The sequence below is a fragment of the Pezoporus flaviventris genome, unplaced genomic scaffold (assembly GCF_033815535.1).
Source record: "Pezoporus flaviventris isolate CSIRO_AGI_PZ_B2104156 unplaced genomic scaffold, CSIRO_AGI_Pfla_v1 ptg000007l, whole genome shotgun sequence".
NCBI classification, from domain to species: Eukaryota; Metazoa; Chordata; class Aves; order Psittaciformes; family Psittacidae; genus Pezoporus; species Pezoporus flaviventris.
Window position 1 is genome coordinate 28,737,291 of NW_026892555.1, and position 20,753 is coordinate 28,758,043.

Below are 20,753 nucleotides of genomic sequence, written 5' to 3' on the forward strand. Positions count from 1 at the left end.
TGTGAAAGCTTTGGCTTTCAAGGAAACTGGTGTAAGGTTTTCTGGAGGTTTTTGAAGTTTTGTTCAGTGGAAAGATATTAAATCTTGTTTCAGGGCACTTTTCTTAAACTTTGTCTGGAAGGCCACCGAACAGAAAGCTTCAGGCTGGTGAATCTCTGGTGGCCATCCAGCCTAGCCACTAAGCTCACTGATCTTGCTGCATCTTGTTTTAGCACAGATATCCATCTAACCTGCTTATCCTGAGTTGCCTCTATCTTCCCAGGGGCTTAAAAATCCATCTTTTGCCTTTCTAGCTTCCAGACCCTCTTGCAGTGCTTCAGGGAGTGCTCCTCACTGATGGTACAGAAATGATGGGCTGTCCCAATGGCCAGAATTAGGTATTCTAAAGCAACAGGGAGAGTGCTGTGTCCTTATACATTTTCCCCATTTAGCTCTCCAAAGACTCTTCATCTGTAGTGTTTGCAATGTGTCCTGCTTGCGATGCTGCAGAGTCAAGGTCCCAGCCTTGAGCTGGGGCCAACCTTGCTATGGGGAACAAAACTTCCTGGCTGGTGTTGCTGCCCTGATGGTATGGCTTTTAGATTTAAAAGCTACCAGGAATTAATCTTCCTTTTCATTCCCATTTATTGCTCTGTCCTTTTATGTGACAAGGGTATTAGAGCAGTTGCAGTGCAGACCCGTTGTGCAGAATCTTGCCCGCTGCTGTCCTTTGACACAAGCCTCCATGCTGCTTCTTTTGGCTTCTAAAAACTGAGCTTCACAAGCCACAAAGGGCCTGTGTAATGTTTCTTTAGAGAAAGCCCAACTGACTGTATAATCTTAAGCCACTTCATTTTCCAGTACTTTAGTTCACATTATCCGCTTTCAGAAGAGAATTACATGTTAAAAGACAAAAAGTTTAACACTACCAAATAGTTCCTGCAAGACTTTTTTAAGGGAATTTTTTGCTAGTTTTCACCATTTGGGAGTGTCTCTAACTTAACTGCAGTCAGGAAAACACAGAAGATAAGATCTCTGCAGTGATAGGAATCCTTCATGTTGCACATGTGCAGCTCTGTTTTGTTTTCACAGGTACACCTACCATTTGAACACTATTATTGAGAACGTAAAATTATGTAGAGGAGTAGGGGTTTTGCTTTTATCTTTTTTACATTAAGGCAGAGTTGAGGATAGCAAGATGATGCTGAGTAAAAATACTCACATCTGTGGCTCTTTTAGGGCTAGCACCAAAATAAGAATTATATGTGACAAGGGGTCATGAACAAATAGAATTGATAAAGCTGAAAACACAAATGTGGAAGAGAAATGATTCCTGTGAACTCCATCTGTACTGAAAAAGACTATGTCAAGAACAAGATTGGAATTTTTTTGGCTGAGCATTTGCATGGCACAGAATGTAGTTAAAACAATTCCTGTAAAAGCTTCTTCCTAAGCGGGCGGATATCTGGAGGAATAAATGGCTGACACGGCACTGCAGGCTCATGGCAGGCAAAGCAGTGGTGCTCCTGCATGCTGGATCAGGTTCTGGATTTTTCCACCTGCACAAAGCCAAGTTTTTCTAATGATTTCAGCAGGGCAGTATCAAACAAAGATTGATATAGGCAAAAAATAGGTTTTAAAGTGGCAAACATAACAGGAATGCAATCCTTCAGATTATTTGCAGTGGTTATCCCCATCCATTTTAACCACTTCCTGGCCAGAGTTCAGTGAGAACAAAGCCACAGTCATCTGAAATTATTTTCTAGGAGTTTTGAGGGATGCTCTTGCAGGACAGACGAAGCATTAATGTAGTGCTGCTTTGGCATGCCTGGGTGATTTATGCTGTGTTAATTTAGTGATGAATCATGTAGGCAATATCCAGTGCTTTGGGTGTTACTGCTAATGCTGAAGGGGCTGGAGTAGCCAGCAGGAAAAAGACAGGGATGCAGTTGCAGCAAAGGAATGGCTGAAGAACGGGAGCACAGAGCAGAAGTAGGAGATGGTAGGTCACAGGTAACAGCAGAGCTTAACTGTCTTGTCTTTGCATCTGTTAACAGCGGGTTTGCAGTGGCGTGTACACTGGGTGGTAAATACGAACTTTGTCTGTAGGTGTGACTTCAGTTGCTTACCCTTTTCTGCCCTCCTCCACATTTAATATTGTTATAAAAAATCTAGGTAGCACTGTGTGAGTGTTTTACTTTTTGAAAAAAGGAGCCATTGGCAGTTGTCACTATGTCAGTAAGAACCAACACACAGGCCAAAGCGTTTGACACCTCCTGTGCTTACTGAGAAGGTTAAATTAATGTGAAGGAAGGCCTTCTATTTAAATGAGCAAATACCTAAATGACTGCCTAACATATTAATGTTTGTTTGCATGAAGCTTTTCTTGGTCGTAAACTCATAAAACACAATCAAATAAGTTTTGTTTTGTCAGGATTTGGAATTAATGGAAAGATTGAACTTCAAAAAACAAAACTAACCAACCAACCAGGCAAAGCTCTTTCATAAAGAGAGGCAAGGAGATTTCTCTGTGTCTGCAAGACCTGTAATTTTTGGAAGCATATCTGCCAGCCAAGTTGTATCTCTGTGCTAATTGCATTTCTTGGAGGAGGTCTGTATGTGGCTGGTATTTCACATTCTTAATGTCTGTGGTTTAGTTTTGAAGAGGCTGCACATGTGAGGTAACCCACCCTTCTCTATTTTCGCTATTAGAAAAGTAAAAACATAAAGAGACCTGCATTAGTTGGCCTGATTATTGGGATTGCTGACTGTGATGCTTCCAGGAGCAGAGAATAGGAGCTCATTTCCCAGGGCTTGCTTTCCAAGCTGGTATTCCTAGGAGACTTGTTTGAGCAAAGATTCAGGCTCTGACTCACTGTGACTTCTGGTGTCTAATACAGAGAGGATGGTAACAGCCACCCCAAAAATCTAATTTTAAAAGTGATGGGAAACAAGAACTAATATTTTGTCTTTGGGGAGTGTACAGATTGAACATTATTCCTGAAACACTTCAGAGAAGGGACTGTAGTGATAGGACAAGGGGTAATGGGTTAAAACTTAAACAGGGGAAGTTTAGATTGGATATAAGGAGGAAATTTTTTCCTGTTAGGGTGGTGAGGCACTGGAATGGGTTGCCCAGGAAGGTTGTGTCAAGACCAGGTTGGACGAGGCCTTGGGTGATATGGTTTAGTGTGAGGTGTCCCTGCCCATGGCAGGGGGTTGGAACTTGATGATCTTAAGGTCCTTTCCAACCTTAACTATTCTATGATTCTATGATTCTAAGGTGAGGTTTTCCTAAACATATTGCGCAATTAATTTGTTTTCTCATAGTGTGTAAGGCGCACTCTCTTGTTAACAGTGCTTTGTTGCCTGATTCCCACAGCAGCAGCAAGTGATCTTATCTGAAGTTAAGATGCTCTCCATCATCATGGGACTGTCACTGATATCTCAGCAGCAGCAGTAAGGGTCCCTACTGAGGACTTCAACAGGTGGCTGCAGCTGCTCTGATGCCTTCCTCACAGAGGGAGGAAAGTGCATGAAAAGGAGAAAAAAAACATAAGGAAATCCATTAATAACTGTTAGGAAGGGAAAAAGCTATGGTTGATAAATTTTAGTACAACAGAAACTATTTCTGCAAAGCCACCTTCTGTGTTGCTATGACTGATGGCTGTGAAACAGGGTGACACCTCTTCCCGGAACTGTGCTGGGTGGCGGGGCAATAGAGATGGGGAGCCCCAGGCTTGTTTCCTGCTCTGACAAATGCTTCCTGGCTGTGGTAGAGGTGCTGGCAGGGGTACTGCCCCCAGCCACTGCTTTCTCTGTAGTCAAGGGAAGGCAGCTGTGAAAGCCAGGCTGTCAGTATGGGGAGGGGGGTAATGCTTTGGGTGGGGGGAAGCACATGAGGGCTTTTTTTTACTTGTTCTTCTCCCCTCAGGCTTAACAGAAAATGTTTTTTTCACATCTCTGTCTGCCCATCTGTCTGCTTTGCTGTAGGAGAAAACACATGCTGAAGCCTATACAATTCCCATGGATTTAATGCAAATACTGAAGAAGAATTTCAGGACTTGGTTAAGTGTGGGGTTTTTTTCTAAAGTAGTCTTATGTGATCCTCTGTGTGCAATTACATCTTCTGGCAAAGCTTCCTTGGTTAACAAATATGATCTCTGATCTCTGGTTTAGGATTTTATTCTAGCATCTGTCCCAGTTCTGTAAATTGGCATATACAATACCGTTTAGTGTCTTGTCTAATGTATTTTGTCCAGCACGGAGACCGGAGGTAGTGAATAGGCTTCTGCTAACTCACTGGCTACCTCAGCAACTTCTGTAAAAATGACAGAGGTCACATTCAAAGATTAAAAAGAAAAAAATCTTTGTCATCCACAAGTTATTGCAGGATTCCTTAAGCATCCCGTTCTGTTCCCACTGACAGAGGGATTTAAAAGGTTATTTTCCAAAGACAAGAGGCATAGAAATGTTCTGGGAAGTCCTCTTTCTCCAGGCACTGGTCAGAGCAGGGTTGCTCTGTGCCCTCTGTCCATCAGCCCACTCCATCTGCCACCTCCCATATGCGGGATGAAGGTGGTTGCTGATGGCACACAGACAGCAGGTGCCTGCAGAACACATCCACTGAAATGAAGGCATCGTGATGGATGAAGGCCTGGTGATGGTGGTCTGTCTCAGCAGCTTCTCTTTGGCTTTGCCTGCTTTATTGAGCCATGGTCCAGTAGTGGACTTAAAAATCACAGGGTAAAGTCTACATTGCAGATACTGGCTTTCCTGTATGGCTGATGGAGTAGAAGCATGCCAAAGGCTGAGCCTCTGCTGGCTCTTACTGATTCCTGATGCTCGAGAGGTTTGGAGGTTTTGTTTTGGTTTTTAATAGCTAATAACGTCATAAAAACTAAACCAACCAGCTTCTATTACTGCCATGGTGTGTGATCGGGGCAAAAACTTTATGTACAGATACTTTCAGAGGTTTTAGAGAGCTCCCTAGGTTGTCAGACACTGGCTTACTGCGCCACTTCACTCTCAGAAATATTTGTTGAAGATATACTTGAAAGTCAGGTCAGGGTCCAGTTTCTCGGTACCCTTATGCAAGCCTGGCTTTATCAGGTACTTGAGAGATTGGCTATTTTAAGATTCCTTTTTAATTACTCTCTGAATTCTTTCAGTCCAGCCTTGTGAACCAGGTTTGGGTGAGGCTTTCAGATATGTGCCAATCCATCCATGGTGAGTATGTCCAAGTGAGAACAAAATATCAAAGGACAATATAGTACCAGATATAAAACCAGGTCTGGTCCCTCGCAAGGAGTGTGGAGTTCAGGTATAAAGCATAAAATCCCAAGACAGCAGTAGCAGAAAGGAGCTGTAAATGCATTCTCATACTGATCATCTGCTTCAGGAGCTCTATGAATTTGGGGTGACAGCAGCTTATTTAGGCTGTTTTGTTTGGGGTTTTTTTGGGGTTGTTTTTTTTTTTTGTTTTTTTTTTTTTGACATAGGTCAAACTTTGGACGTTATTGCTAGATTTCAGTCTAGTGCTGTATGAAGCAGGTGCATGGGCAGCCAGGTCTCTGCTCTGTCCTGTAAGTACTTAGGAGGACAGCACAAACAGCCTGGGTTGCATTAAGAAATGTTTGATGTAATTCCCCAACTTTGTATTTATGTTTTGAGGGGGATTAAGGTTGTTCATCTTGCTTTTCCTGTCTTTTAAACCAGTTTTCACTGTGAAAGATATAGCGATAAGCAGAGACCAGGAACTGTTACAATAATCAAAGAGACCAGGACAGTCTACGTCCTGTTTTTCCTGAAATAATCTTCCAGTATTAAACATTATTTCAATTCACTGTGGTTAAACAAAAGTTTCTAAGAGTGGTTTCTTTTTCTTTTATTATATATTCCTTGTTTTATTAATAAATAAATGCTACAGACATCTTAGTGCTAATTCAATACTTAAATGTGCTTCCGACAGTTTTTACAGAGGGGTAGCTATGGTAGGAGGATTTGTATAGTTTGTGCAAACGCTTGTTCAGAGAAAATTACACCTTAATAATGACTTTCCACATAATGCAATTTTCTGAATACAGTTTTATCTGGTATGCTTTCACTGAGTATGATGCCACAACTCCTGGCAGCAAAACTAGGATAATTCAGACAGGTCTAACAGGATCAGGATGTGGAAATGCAAGTCAGCTGTAGGAGACAGGATCAGAAGCAGTTATGGCAGGTGATGAAGTAGTGACACAGGTGTCCTTGTTCTCAGCTGCTATAATGCAGCTTCTCAGTAAATAACAGGAGGTTCTCATTCTTTGTCTCTTGTATTTGTAATCTCAAAAAGAAATTCTTGACTCACACCTAGATTTGTATTTTCTGGTGGCTGTTTTGCCAACTAGCATCGTGTCACTTACATTTGCAGAACCTCTGCCTGCTAGTACCCTATAGTCTGGCCAATTATTTTGAGCACACTTTAATTAGATTTCTTATTTTTTTAAAAATATATATATTCCCTTGTGCATTACAGTTTAACAACCTGATTTAGATAATTAGATCTTGTCCATATATCCAGATAATTCAGGAGTTTCTCCTGGTTAGCTGTGACAATATAAGATAATGGATTTGCAAGACTTTTTAACCAAATCTGAAAAACATTTGAATGTTGTGAGTCAGAAAGCTTTAACCTGAAATTTAATTAAGGAGTGGAAAATAGGAAAAGTGGGAGGACGCAAGAGAGGATTCAACAAAAAATAAGATCCCCGGGTCGCTTAAGACTTTGCTCCTGTTAAATGGTCTAAAAAGCTGTTGTCATAGTTGGCCCTTATAAATGGAATAAATTTGAAAATTAGGAAGGGTGGAAAATGAAAACTTAGTAATGTGATTTCTTTCTTCATTTTTAATGAAAATGAGCTAGCTGAGGTTGAAGGAAGGACATTTGTAGCCAACCATGTCCTAATAAGTAGCATGAGGAAACCATATGTAAGTATTTAGTCTTGACTGTAGCAGATTGAATACTTTTGGTCTTGTCTGGACAAAGCAAGCTCAAATCTATGAAGTATTTGGGTGAAAAAAACAGTTGGAAATTCTGGTTACTGCAAATGGAAACTGAAGAGCTATGTTCAAATGCTTGATAAATACTGGAAGCAGAAGAGGTGAAAGTCTGAGTTCCATTATCGGTGCTAATCAGAGAGATGGAAAGATGAGAAATTTGTTTTTAAGAACATCAGGTATTCTTAAAAATGTTTTACTGAATATGGAGTAGTTCATAATTACTGTAATGCTGCAAACCAACTTCCATCAGAAAAAAAGATTTAGAAAATTTTTTTGCATTATTATAACACATTAATACTGAACTTAGATTGTATTGGTAGACTTTAAATCTGTGTAGATGTGATGCTTAGGGACATGGGTTAGTGGTATACATGGCAGTGTTGGGTTAATGGCTGGGACTCCATGGTCTTAAAGGACTTTTACAAACTAAATGATTCTCATTCTATGACTTGACTGCTCTAAGAAGGGGCTTTAGACACATGCTAGATTTGACAAAATAAAATCCACAAGGCCGCAGGTCTTACTTAACTTGTATAGATGATGTATCCACCTGAGTTAGTCAAGAGCTTTTAGCAGAGAACAGACCATGTCCAAGTGAAATACTTCAGGAAGGTAGATGAAAATGAAATATGACTCTTGGCAATGGAGGCAGTCTAGCATACGTATGTCTTTCAGCAGACATAGGAGATATGCAGGTACTTCCCAGGACTGAAGAACTCCCAGCCAGAGCAAAAGGTGATGCTCAATTACATGTAATTATCTGTTTAATCTCTGGATCTCCTGTAGTTGTAGAGAACCTGGTACAGTCCAGCACTGTGCTCAGGCTGGTAGAAGGACCTGATGAGGTGCACATACTGATGCTGTGCAGTGCTAAAAATAAAACTGTCACTGGAAGCAACAGTCTCAGAAAGTTAATGCAGGAAGGAACAGCAGTGACAAGTTTGACTGAAAAAAAATTAAGGGAAGTCTAGAATAAGCAGTGTTATCAAATTGGTTTTCATTGACAGCTAATTTAAATTTAACTAAGATCTCTAGGGTTAAGGCTTCATTATCACCTTATGCAGGCTGAACACATTTGTCTTCTACTAGATGAAGATTTGATGTAACACCTATTTAGAGAAGTAATTTACAACTGTAACCCTTATCTGTATGGACAGAGATGTTCATAATTTGCTTAATGATGTTTGCTTTGTATTTGTAAAGATTGAATTTGATATCAGGGTATTAGAGCAGCAGTGACAAAGACTTGGCATGCTTCACTGGCAAAACTCCTGGTCTTGTGTTTTTGGAAAACTGAATGCTATATCCCACACACTCTTGGTTGTAGATGTAAAATGAGAGTGTGATCAAGTGTGTGTTATAAAAGTCTGTGAGCAGACCAGATTTTTTTCAGAGTAGCAGTGTGCTAAGAAATGTAATAATCTTTCTGCAACTCCAAAGACACATACTGCACCTCAGTGTGCTTGACAGTGTGCAGTGTGCTCCTTCCTCTTGCATGTTTTTATGGAAAAGTTCTCTGAAACTTTCGTTCTGTGCTTCCTTAATTCATCCCTCCAACCTCTTTTGCTACCTAAACTGCCCTGAGCAATATCTTCCTGATTTTGTATCCTTTGAGAGCTAAGGATGTGTGAGAGAGAGATGAGGGACATCTCAGATGGTGTACTTCCAAAGATACTGGAAGTCAATGGAATTACTGTGGGGTTACACCAGTGAAAATTAGTCATGTTCTGTACTTTTAAAATAATTATGAGAATAGTTTGAAAGTACTCATTTTTCATGTAAAGCTAAAAGGTAGTGGTTGGATCTTTACATGCCATAGATGGGTTGGGGGGGGGGAAGACAATAAGGCCTTTAAAAAATCGAATAGAACATTAGACAGCCAATTGACGCTGTGTTGTGGTTCCCAAACGTTATGTGGCAAAGGAGGAAAGTTGTATGAGAAGAGTAATGCTGAGGGCCACTGATTATTGTAGACTGAAAACTTAGGAGAAGCAGTAAAGGGAGGAGGAATAAAGCTGGCCTGTAGGACTTTGTTCTTAATTGTACTTGACCTGTTTTAGTTGAAGTACTTCTACTTGCCTCTAGCAACAAGCATTTCCTAATGTATTTTACCATTAGTTGTTGCATCCTTTCCTAGTTATTGAATGATGTATGTAGGCTGGTCCCCGTACAGTTCTCATTTAGGGCATCCTTTTGACTCTAAATAATTCCCTCAGAATTCTTTTTTAAAGTGTAGAAATATCTGGATGTTTAGGATTTCTTAAATAATTCTGTACAGCAAAAAGAGATCACATTGGAGATCCATCAGCTGTGATGCTGACCCGGAAGCTACTCTGAATTATGTTTTGGATATATCCAATGTTCTGTCAAAAAGCATCTGATTTTGCTTATTGCCATGGAGTCATGGGGCTTTGCTGATATAAATCAATCCTGATCCTGCTTAATTCCATCTGGGAAGATGTTTAAGACAACTTGAGCTTATTAATAGATAAAGGGAAGACACTTCCTTAAGAACTGTTACTAAAGAATAAATTAGAAGAGGTGGTTGCTTATCTGTAATGCTCTGGTTTCAGCTTAATTTTGAGCACAAGATGCAGGGTATTACTGGTCTGTTGCTATCTATTAGCACCACTGCTCATGAAAATGATGTTGGAGCTTGGCATTGGTGAAATGCTTTTATGCAAGTTATTTTCAAAAAAAAGTTTATAATTTCCCTCTAGAAATTTCAATTATATTTAATGTTATTTAGTCTGAATTTTTTAATTATATTTAATTTAATTCCTCTTATTTTGGCATCTTGTTACAAACTAATATGCATTGCTTTGAAAGTGGCGTATCTGAGATTGTTCATTATTCAAAATAGCCCTTGCCACTTCCCATGAAATACGGACACAAAAATGTGCCCTGATTGCTGTGGCACCAGTGATGGCCCCACTGATGATCAAGCCTGATCTGGTAGGATCTGCCAAAAGGGTGAGATAGAGCCCCTGGGGATTGCCAGGAAGTCACCAATTAGTACTAATTGCATAGGAAATTGTTCTAACACTGCAATGGTTCATCAGGGACCTGGAATGAGTTCACAGCTGTGCTGCACCCTAGGGCTGCATGTCCCTTGATTGTGCTTCTAGAAGAAAGCACATTGTTGCACACTGCTCCATTCAGTTGCAGCATTTTAAGATCTGGACTATAATTAATATGGAGGAATGTGAACAGCTACCATCTATTGTGGAACTTGGCTTGGGAATATTAGAAATTAAAATTCCAATTGGTTTCAGCAGAGATCATCACTCAGGAAATTTTTTCACAGTGAGAGCAATCAGCCATTGGAATAATCTCCTCAGGGGAGTGATAATTCCCCAGCACTGGACACTTCTAGAATTTGGCTGGACAGGGTACTGAGACATCTAGTCTAGATCATGCTTTGCGTAGAAAGGTGGGACCAGATGATCCTTGAGATCTCTTCCAGCCTGGTATTCTATCATTCTATGACTCTTCTGAAGCTGGGCCAGATCAGTTCTCAATTTCTGACAGGAAAGAAAACAAAGCTGAAGTTATATGAAATGTGTGCATGATGCACATGATAATCCTTTCACAAGAAGAAAAATACAGATACCAGATTTTAAAAGGTCTTTCTGCTCTGCCTCTCTGATTTCCAAGGGGAGCTTTGCAGAAAACTGAAATTTAAGATGCTGCCATCTTCCCCACTTCCTAGTGACAGCTGTAAACATCTGCTGAGGATGTCGTTCATTGTCTCATCCTACAGTCATTTGTTAAGATCATGGAGCATCTTTGACAGTTAAACTGGCAATGCTGTGGGGAGGGAAGGGACAGCCAGCATGCTCAGAGGCTCTCCGGAGTGTGACTTCCGAGGGGTGCGAGAGCAGCTGCTGCCTCCATGTTCCATCCCAGGATAACTCCTCAGCAGGGAGAGGAGCTTTCCCAGCCAGTTTGGAGAGGCGGGCAGTGGCAGGTGGGGTGACTGAGCTCACTGCTGTGTCACTGCACTGTGATTTTGCCTCTCTGTCCTGCTCTCGAGAAGGCAGACAAGGCTTCAAGTCATGCATTGCATTTCTGGTAACTCCTCCCCTGTTTGGGCTGCCTGCTCACACAGCCACCCACGGATCTGAAATAAAAATGTGTGAAGTGAGGCAGGGAGCACTCTCACCAGTGCGGATTCCATCTCCTCTCTAGGCACCAGGTTGTCCATCCTGGGCTGACACCGTCTTGCTCCTCCTGAACACAGCGAAGCTTTGGCTGATCACAGATCCATAAGCATTTTTCTCCCACCCATTCTCATCAGCTGGTACTCCAGAAAGAAGAAGAAGGAGGAAAAAGAAAGAAAGTCCAGGGCTGTGCATGAACGTGTCTTTGTGCCACTGTTGGCTGGGCGGGCTGACAGAGGCAGCATTGTTCGCAGGCTGTGCCCGACTTGGCAGTCAGAGAAGGTGGGGATCTGCACCGTGCATACGGAATCGGCGAGCAGCCGAGGATAGGGGTCCAGAATCTCCTAGAGCTGCATTGACAAGAGGAAGTTTCAGAGCACCACTAACAGACTCTCCTGGTGTCTTCTGCACAATCAGATGGGGACTGGGATGAGGAGACCTTTTTAATCGAAGGTAATGTTTGTATCTTTATAGTAGCACGGTAGTGATTGCTGCTATTCAGTTATTAATTAAAATATGGCTGATGCAATGGGAAAAGTTATGAAGTTGGCTGTACTCCTTAGGAGAATAAAGGTGGCATCGTCCTGTACCTGAGGGTTATAGGAGTTTGTCCCCTTTATGCAGGCTTAGTTCGGATTACCAGTAATGAGGAAATCTGTATGTGTTCCCATCAGAGGAAGAAAGTCTCTTTAGTCTACTTCTCCAGCATTCTTATTTTTTAAGCCACAAGCTACTGTGTATATGCAATATTAAATAGATTTTGCTAATAAAAATACATTAACATACAGCCATTAAGCAAGGTAATACTTCTTCCTATTACCAGAGACAGTTCCTCACCCCTGCAGGTACTTCCTGGGGTATAAAACATCCTGTGAAGTGGTAAAAATTAACATCTGTTCCACACACCTCAGCAGAAAGAAAAATCATTGTTGCATTCATTTTTCCAGGCACTTTGTAATAACTAAGATTATGCAGACTGTGATAAACAGAATTTATGCTGTTGTGCAGATATTTCTCCTGTGTTCTTACTACTTCAGTGATATTTTTAGTAGTTTTAAAAATTATTATTATTTTTCTAAAGTAAACACATTCTTTGTCTGAGTGCTTCTCTGGGTCTCTTTGCTGTTCCTAACGCTTTCTGTCCCTTGCAATTGATGACTGTATTTTTGAGAGTGTACACTGCAATTTGGGGATGATAACGAACATGGTCTTAAAAGTGTTTGTCTTGGAGCTTTGGCTGTTTTTCATTTTGTTTGCCCAGGTTGGGGTGAATGGGCTCAGCTGCGGTGGGTACCCCCAACTCTACATCTGGAGCTCTTAATGTTACAAGTGGTGGTTGGGGAAATTTTTGTTGAATTTTTTTTTTTTTTTAATTATTTCCCCAAAGGAGCGTGAAAACAAGAGTTTAATTTGTGCGCCGAAGGACTTCACTGTTTTCTGCCAGTGCAGCACTATGTGCTGTGTGTAATTCAGGAGAACGTAGCTTGTACCTCTTGTTTCCTTTATGGCACGTAGCAGCCCCAGAGGACACATGCTGCTTTTGTGCTCCTGCTCAGTTTTAATCTTTAGGGAGCAACTGTTTCAAAGAATAAACACATTGCCTTGTAGGAGAAACTCTGGAAAACATCCTGCTAGTGACAGCGTCAGCCGCTGCCTATCATACTGCACGTCCCTCTGCCAAAACCGGTGCAGCTTTGATAGCCAGCTAGCCAAAGCTGGGAGCTGCAGGCTGTGTACCCACGGGCATGGCTGGGGGAAATAACGATTAAAAGAGTTACATTAAAACTGTGAGACTGTTAACTGTTTGCTCAGAGTGTGGTATCTGGATTTATCCTGGCCCTCAACCTGGGGATTTGCAGCATCCCCTTTGTGCAGGAGTGTCCACCCAAGTTATCCACACGCTGCTCCCCAGGCTGCTCTGTGATGGGGCGGTGCAAGGCACCAGGTGGGCAGGTAATGACTCTGTTTACTCCCTTCATGAAAGCTTTCACTATGGGCCTATCCTCACTGAGGGAGAGGGAACTGTGGGCTCCAGCATGGGGGAGTGGGGTCCCTGCTCCCCAGCCCCTTCAGCCAGCAGCAGGGCTGGAGGGATGGTGCTGGACGCTTCATCCTGCCTTTTGGGCATCAGCATTTTAGCAATACTCATCAGGGAGAGACATTACAGACAACACCTGCTATAGTAAAGAAGGACATTTTAAAGTAATAATAAGGATATTTAGGCTTGTCTAATTTTTTTTTCTGTCAAATGTGAGATATTTATGGTCATTAACTCCATGAGAAAAAGAAGTGAGACCTCAGATTAGATTCTGTGTCTTTCAGTGATTTTCTTTCGCTTGTCAAGGACCAGCAAGTGTGGAAATACCAAAGCAGAGCTGTTCTGCACAAGCAAAACAATGGGACCAGAATAATTAAAGGGGTTGCAATTCACGATCGTTTTTCAGTCGATGCTTTACTAAAGGCACTTTACTAAAGGCAGTCATATCAGGAAATAAAAATACATGCGAATAAGCGTGGTTTTTTAGGTTAAATCAAAATCGATTATTTATTATTGTGACATACTGCTTCATACTGGTGTAGCGTTACTTTACTTTTACTGCTGTGTTTTAACTGGCAAACACGAAGTTTCATTTGCTGTTAGTTGAATAAAATGGAGCAACTATGTCTCCCACACATAAAATAATCTTGCTTAAAGTTCATTTTCTAAATGCTGCATGCCTCATTTATACAGTGACTTTTACAACCCATTTCCTCCCAAGTATATGACACTAAGTGGGCAGGGTTGATCTAAAATAAATAACTTTTGCTTACACAGTGAACTTTCATCTATTGTATATGTTTCTGTAAACAAAAAGATGCAGCAGAGTTTGTGATGGACGTAAGCACAGGCAGGGTCTTCTTAACCAGCACATCATCATTTTTTTTCAGCACAGAAGCTTTTGCTTCCTCACTGGGAGAGCCTGTATGAAGACCTGTGTGGATGGTGTTGTAAGGTAAGGAATATACCCACTGAGAGCTGGGGTTTTTAAGTTTTCCCTAATTATGCATTGCTATGGAATACCTGTGTGAGAAGTTCCTTCACTTTGCATCTGGTTTCTTCTCAAAAAGACTTGCATATGGTGGTCCTTTTAGTTCAGTAGTAACAAATGCATGAGCAAAATGAGTAAATACATGAGTTTATGGTGTTCATGTTAGTATGTCTTAAATGATGATGAATTTCACTATCACGTGAAGTTTTATATGCATACTCTTTCTCTCCTGTGAGGCTCAAGCAGTGTCTTTGGGGGAAAAGATCGTGCTGTCTGCAGAAGGTCCCTCTGTAGCATTGCTTGCAGCATTTTATTGAGCTCTCTAGTGTTAAATTAACACAGGGAATCAGGTGTGTTTTCTGATTCCCAGAAATACCGTGGCTTTGTGGCCTTTTGCTGCCAGCTTTATTGTTGCCTTTCCTTCTCAACTTCACTTCTGTCTTCTCCTGCTGGGTAGCAGCCTCCATCATCTCTGCAGCCCTTCAGACATGGTGCACTCGAGGCTTTTACCCACAGGCAGACTGATGCTCAGCAACAGCATCATTCTTGCCTCCTTTCCCAGGACCTACATCTGTCATGTTTTACTCTGCCTCATAATAAGTAAATGGTCAATAAATGAAGAATCTATTTGAAATACAATGACTGGATAATGCGTAGCTCTTCTGATTTGGGATCTTAAAAGGCAGGCTTTCATACAGTACAGATTACACAGCCTGCATGGATATTACAAAGCCCAGCAGCGTTAGCATAGCATAGCTGTGCCGCTTGTTTCCTTAATCCGCTTGTTTAGAGATACCCAGAATATTCATCTTAATCATCTCTTTCCGCTGCATAGTAGGTACAAGAGGAAATACCACAGAGAGCCCTGTCACTGGGAAAATGCATCATTTGAATGTGCAATGTAAATATTTTAACTAACCAAATGTAAACACTGTTTTGCCTTTAGGATGGGAAAAGACTGTCGCAGTCAAAAATGAGTTGACATAGGAATGACCCTGTATAGATGAGATACAAAATTGTGTTCACACATTTTGGTAATCAAAACAGAGCCCTTAATGAATTGCCTAGTGTGAAAGGAATTACAAACACAAACGTGCCTGACACAAGACAATCGGAAGTCGCTGCTGTATTAACATTAGAAGGAAGGACTTTCAGGATTCATGGGGATCGAGGTCCATGGGAGGGATGATGTGAGATGAGAGAGACGAAATGATGAGAGATGTGAGATGGTGAGAGCTAGAGAGAGGCTGGAGACCCTAGAGGAGAATCTAAACTGTAATTATACCCTGAATATCCATGCTCCTCTGTGCCTCTGGCTGTGACTTGTGTTCACCATGCCAGGACAGTTAATTCAGAAGTTTACAAGGGTTAGAAGATGGTAGAAGCAGCAAAGATGCTAGATACAGCAAGAAGCACCTTATTTTATTCACAGACATTCTGAGGATTTTTCAGTTGGTGATTTCAAAACAAAGCAGAGTTCTTGGTGAGCTCAGAGCAGTTGCTCATTAGCTCTGCCTACTAGCTATATAAGCTCTTGGAAACATATATTCAAATCGTAGTTGATAGAAACAAGACATGGGGTTTAACTTTTGATGATGAGTATGTTCCTGAAAATAGTCCTATAGCATAGGATTCAAAATCGTCCAGATACCACTTGACTTTACTTGGCAATAGAGACTCTAAGTGTTCCTTGGGTGTTTATCAGATTGCTAAATGGAAGAAACATCTGGACATTACCTCATTGTCTTTATGTTCTAGCCCATGGATTGATAGTATCAGAAGAAGAAGAAATGACACAGAGGATTTGACTAGACTCCATGGATTGCAGGAAACTAGTTAGGTCTTTTTTCTGTAGGCAGAGGCCTATGTACATATACAAGCAAGTCAGCTTTCATTACTGGAATAGCTGAGGGACTTTTAAAGTTGATTTTTGCTTGTATTACCAACAATGGGTTGTATATTAACATCTGCCTCACATTTGCTATTTCTTTGTTCTAACAGCTGTAAATTTACATTTACACATAGTGCTCAGAGCTAAAAATGTCATTCCCTAGGTTAAAAACCCATACTGATTTTTGTCATTCTCCTTGTTAGGAAAGAGAACTGGAAACACAGGGAAAAGACAAATGGGAAGGATAGCCCCCAGATGATAAGTGGTTTTAGTTGGAGCATGGATTAATCACGTACAGTGTAGCCTAAGAGCGCCATTGTCTGCTATTAACGCAGCAATTTAACTGTAGACAAATGAGCAAATCTATTAAGTGTAAAAATTATCCAAAGAAAGTAGAAGAAACCAAATACTTCAACCAACAGTGAAGAGAAAAATACAATAATTCTTTTTCAGGATAGAGGAAATTAGGAGCCTTTTTTGTGTGGATGGATGAGAAGTGTTTTGCACAGATGAGAATAACTTTGATGTTATCCTTGAATAAAACTTCTGTTGCTAGAAAATCAATCATTTTATGCAATAACTCCATGTAACTATTCTCTCAAATACAGATAATCCGAATCTTCTTTACTGCTCAGACAGATGTGTCAATTTTCATGGGAAAGCATGAATACCTTCAAAAGTAAGAGCTTCATTTTTCTCTTTAGGAGCAGGAAGCTCATATACTTTCACCAAAGCACTGTATTGTATGATTTTTTTCTTGCCATTTTCTTTTTTCCCCTTCAAAAAAAGCTCTAAAATTGTTTAGCACAGGAGAAAAGGCAGGAAGAGATTACTTTGTGATGCTGAATTCATAGTGTCGTTTCTCTAAAAGAAACTGGCATTATTTGAAGAAGGGTTTTAGATGGCAATGACAGGGAATTTAGGAGAAGGGAAGTGCATTTGAAAAAATTTTGGAAGGACGTTGTAAACTTCAGGGAGGAAGGGAATTAGATAAAAGAATCTGTGAGAGTGGGAACAATAATGTGAAGGGGAACAGGCTGTGCTGGAGAGATCTTTTGACCTAGGTCTTGAAAAAAATTCAGAATATGATCTGCAATCTCTGTCTTTGGGAGGGGGAATGGGAGTTCTTCCATTTACGGTAAAGTGGAGTAATAAGGTCATTGCCCCAGCTGTTGAAATATTTTAAGATCTACTTCAAACTGATTATTTATTGTAGTGTTGAAGTATAAACTGTTGTGCTCAGAAGAAAGAGAGAAGTTGGAATTGAACCCAAAAAGTGGTGTGAAAGCATAATTTATGCTTCTCTGAGAGGGGATGGGACCGCTAGTCCAGTCCAGGTCATTATCACTGGTGACACTGGTTTTTAAGAAGCCTCTTTAGGTATAGCTGTAAGTGAACAAGTCTCAAGGTTCAAATGTGCAAGGGGAACTTGGAAGCCTCCAGCAAAACCAGGGATAAATAGGATGCATATTTTGAGTCTGAAAGTGCCTCTGAGTGTGGCTTTGCAAAGCACGTGAGGACCATGGCATGGCAAGCATCTCGGGCATATACTTGAGAACTGGCTTGTGTGACGCAGTGTTTCTGTGGAAGGTAGATGGGCTACACAGGAGCTCCTGTGCCTACATCTGCTTCAGAAGCCACGTTTTCCTTGTGGTACAGAGTAGACTACAGTTTGCCTACTTAGTCATTTCTGTTTAGCACAGTCTTCACGTTCATAATCTACATATAACCTGTTCCAGATGAACAGCAATAACTTTCATCATTAGATAAATCTCTTTGTGAGATTAATCTATACTTGTGCTGTCATAGCCTAGCAGTACCTTAGACAGTCCTCTATCATCAGGCTAACTCGGTTCCTTAGTTCTGCTCTTGTGGCACAGCCAATTCCATTTCAGTGCATGTGAATTAAGGAGAGTATGCTCTGATAATATTTTACATTTACACAACACCTCTCATCCCAGAGTACTTTATAAATCATGTATAGTCAACACCACTGACCTTTCACAGTCCCATGAGAGCAGAAGAATAACCATTTTACAAAAGCAATCAAACCACAGGAATTTTTTCTCTACAATACTGGGGAGAACCAATTAATTACAGAATGTATTTTATGTTCCCTAAGCTACAGCTTCAGTTTGTAAAGACCTTTATTGAAAATTTCCTCAAGACAAAATGCATGATCCTACATTTTGTGTACACTGTGAACAAAGAGCTAATCCATCTTTTCCAAAACTGGACACCTGGAAGCATTTCACTCTTGCCTCTGAATAAACACTGGAATATTCCTGCTTCTATACCTTAGCTGTCATTTTTATCTGTACATTTTCATCTTTTCCTGCAGAATCTGTCCAAAATCCTGTAGTCTGCATTCCCCTCTGCTGAGGATCCTCCCATCTCAGTGTGTGAGAGGTACAGCAAAATAGATACATCAGGAAACCTACTTAATTGCTTTTGAGGATTTCAAATGTAGCTGATCTTCTGGGTATCCAGCTGAAGAAATTCAGCATGGCTATGCAGTGGGCCAGGGTATGCAGAGGGGGGATGAGCAAGGCCAAAGAAACAAGGAGGAGAAGGACAACGGCAATGAATTAAGCTTCCTGGCGTTCAGTTTTCCCTCCCATAAACATTAAGAGGATAATCCAAAGCCTACTGAGATCAGTTAGCTTCTGTCCCTGCAGCACTGGAGCTGTGGGGAATGGCTGTGGTTGCTGAGGGAGCATGCGAGGTCCTTTGTCTGCCAGGGCATCCTTCTTGTGATGTGCAGAGGCTGCCTTGGTAGGGTCAGATTCCATTTACTTTAACAAAAAAACTCCGGGGGAGCTGCTATCCTTATTTTTAAAGAAGAAAATAGGTATACAGCCTGTTCTAGTACAGTATTTGCAAAAGCAGCCATTCTGGAGGTTAATTCAGGCCTTTAGTCTGTTGTTTTAAAAGCAAGGACAGCACATTTCTATTTTAGTTGTACAATTCAGCAAATGGATTACAAAACTGCAGTTAACTGTCAATGCCATGGATGGCAACTCAGTTAATAGTAAATTAAAAGAATCTTTAGGTTTTCAGTGCATTGGTTTGCCATTTATCTCTCTTTGTAGCTTGTCTGGATTTAATGTAGTTTATTCCATTTAGGAGCATTACTGAGACAAACCCCATTAAAGCAGGCATTATAGTCCTTGTTTTAATTAGCACTCAAGGCCACTAGATAATGATGCTTAGAAAAAAATCTATCATGGTCATTAGCACTGTGATCACCAGAAACCTCTCTATGACAGTGTCTTTTTTTTTTCTTTCTAAATCCCAGAGCCAGTTGTGAATGCCTTTAATATGGTCTGTGGCATTTGAACTGTAACATTGATCTCAAAAATAACAGTTCTTGCTCTTTCAGTGCTCATACTTGGAAGAAAACGGATCTTTGTATGTAAGACTTGCAGTCAGAATCTATCATTATTAGCTAATATTTTGCAAAGCTATTTTATTTGGGTGATTTTCTGTCATTTTATTTCATGGTGAGGTTTTTTTTAGGTATTTGGGTCTGTGCATGATCTTCTCAAACAACACCCTGATCAGGGAAAGATATTTGCACCACTCTACCAATATAGGACCAATTCTGTCCCTGACCGATACGGGCAATTAAAATAATTTCCTGACATCATGTTTAAAGCACTGACATGTAATTCTAGGACAAAGCCTCTCAGCACCTCTTCCCAATACTTGTCTGCACTCAGAGGATGAGCAGCTGCTATTTCATGCTAATGTCTTTTGAGGGTGAGGACATGTTATTAACTCTGCAAAGGGGTGCATTTTCCATCGTACAGAGCTGACCCCACATGCTGTTCCTTTTGTAGGTTTTAGTTTTGTTGACAAAAAATAAAATGAGAAAAATTATGAGTTTGGTGAGTTAGGGTTGGCATCTTGAAGGATGGGGCATGTCCCTGCTCTAACCGTAGGGAACAGACCCCTCACCTTACATGTGTGGTAAGTTGCAGGTCTTTAAGGCTATCCAGGACAAGTAATATTTCTAATAACACAGCTGCTTATTTTACCAGTATTGCTGCATTTTACTTACTGTGGATAAAGACTGGTGTACCTGAAAAGAGGCACTCACCCTAGTCTTTGTCCTTTATTCCTACAGACCAAAGTCGCCATGTGTTTTCAGTGACTTGCCGGCTCCAGGTGCAAGAGCCTAGCAGCCTCCTGAGATCCTTTAAGCTGCTCATCAAAGCCTCAGAGCAGGCTGAATGCTTGTCTTCATAACCATACTTCTATAGAGAAATAAAAATTGCTTTATTTTTCCCCTTTCTTCCTCCTGAAGAGGAGAATTGTGTGTACCAAAACAGTATAGCATACAGAACTTTACCCAAAACTTGCTTTGGCTTATGACTCTGCCACATTACTGCTGACAGCGTGTTTCTTGATGTGGCTGTGATCCCTCAGCCCCTGCTTCAGTGTGTTGGGGACTTGGGGGGGTGAATGGCCATCAGTGCCCAATTTATAGAATAGTAATTTTTGTTGGACTGTTTCAAGATTCTTGAGAGCTTCTGAGCACAGAAGCTCTTTTTGCCCTTGGCAGCCCAAGCCACCTAATCTGTACTCCTGTGGTGTGGGCATTTTTTGGCAAAATTTGCTCACTAGATCGTCCAGTTCTATTCT

The 20,753-nt window shown here is 40.9% G+C and overlaps 1 protein-coding gene across 4 annotated transcripts in view; it reads left to right on the forward strand.

Annotated features, from left to right (window-relative positions):
• The window catches only part of PAG1 (phosphoprotein membrane anchor with glycosphingolipid microdomains 1), a 111,797-nt gene that overhangs the window by 51,146 nt on the left and 39,898 nt on the right, over positions 1–20,753 (forward strand). The window contains exons 1-2 of one of the 4 annotated variants that reach the window (XM_061448213.1): positions 10,971–11,639; positions 14,115–14,179. The exons of 1 other annotated variant lie outside the window; for it this stretch is intronic. The gene's annotated coding sequence lies outside the window, so the exon portion shown is untranslated. Of the gene's footprint in view, positions 1–10,970; positions 11,640–14,114; positions 14,180–20,753 lie in introns of those variants that run through there. 2 more of the 4 variants (XM_061448214.1, XM_061448216.1) reach the window with 2 other exon arrangements.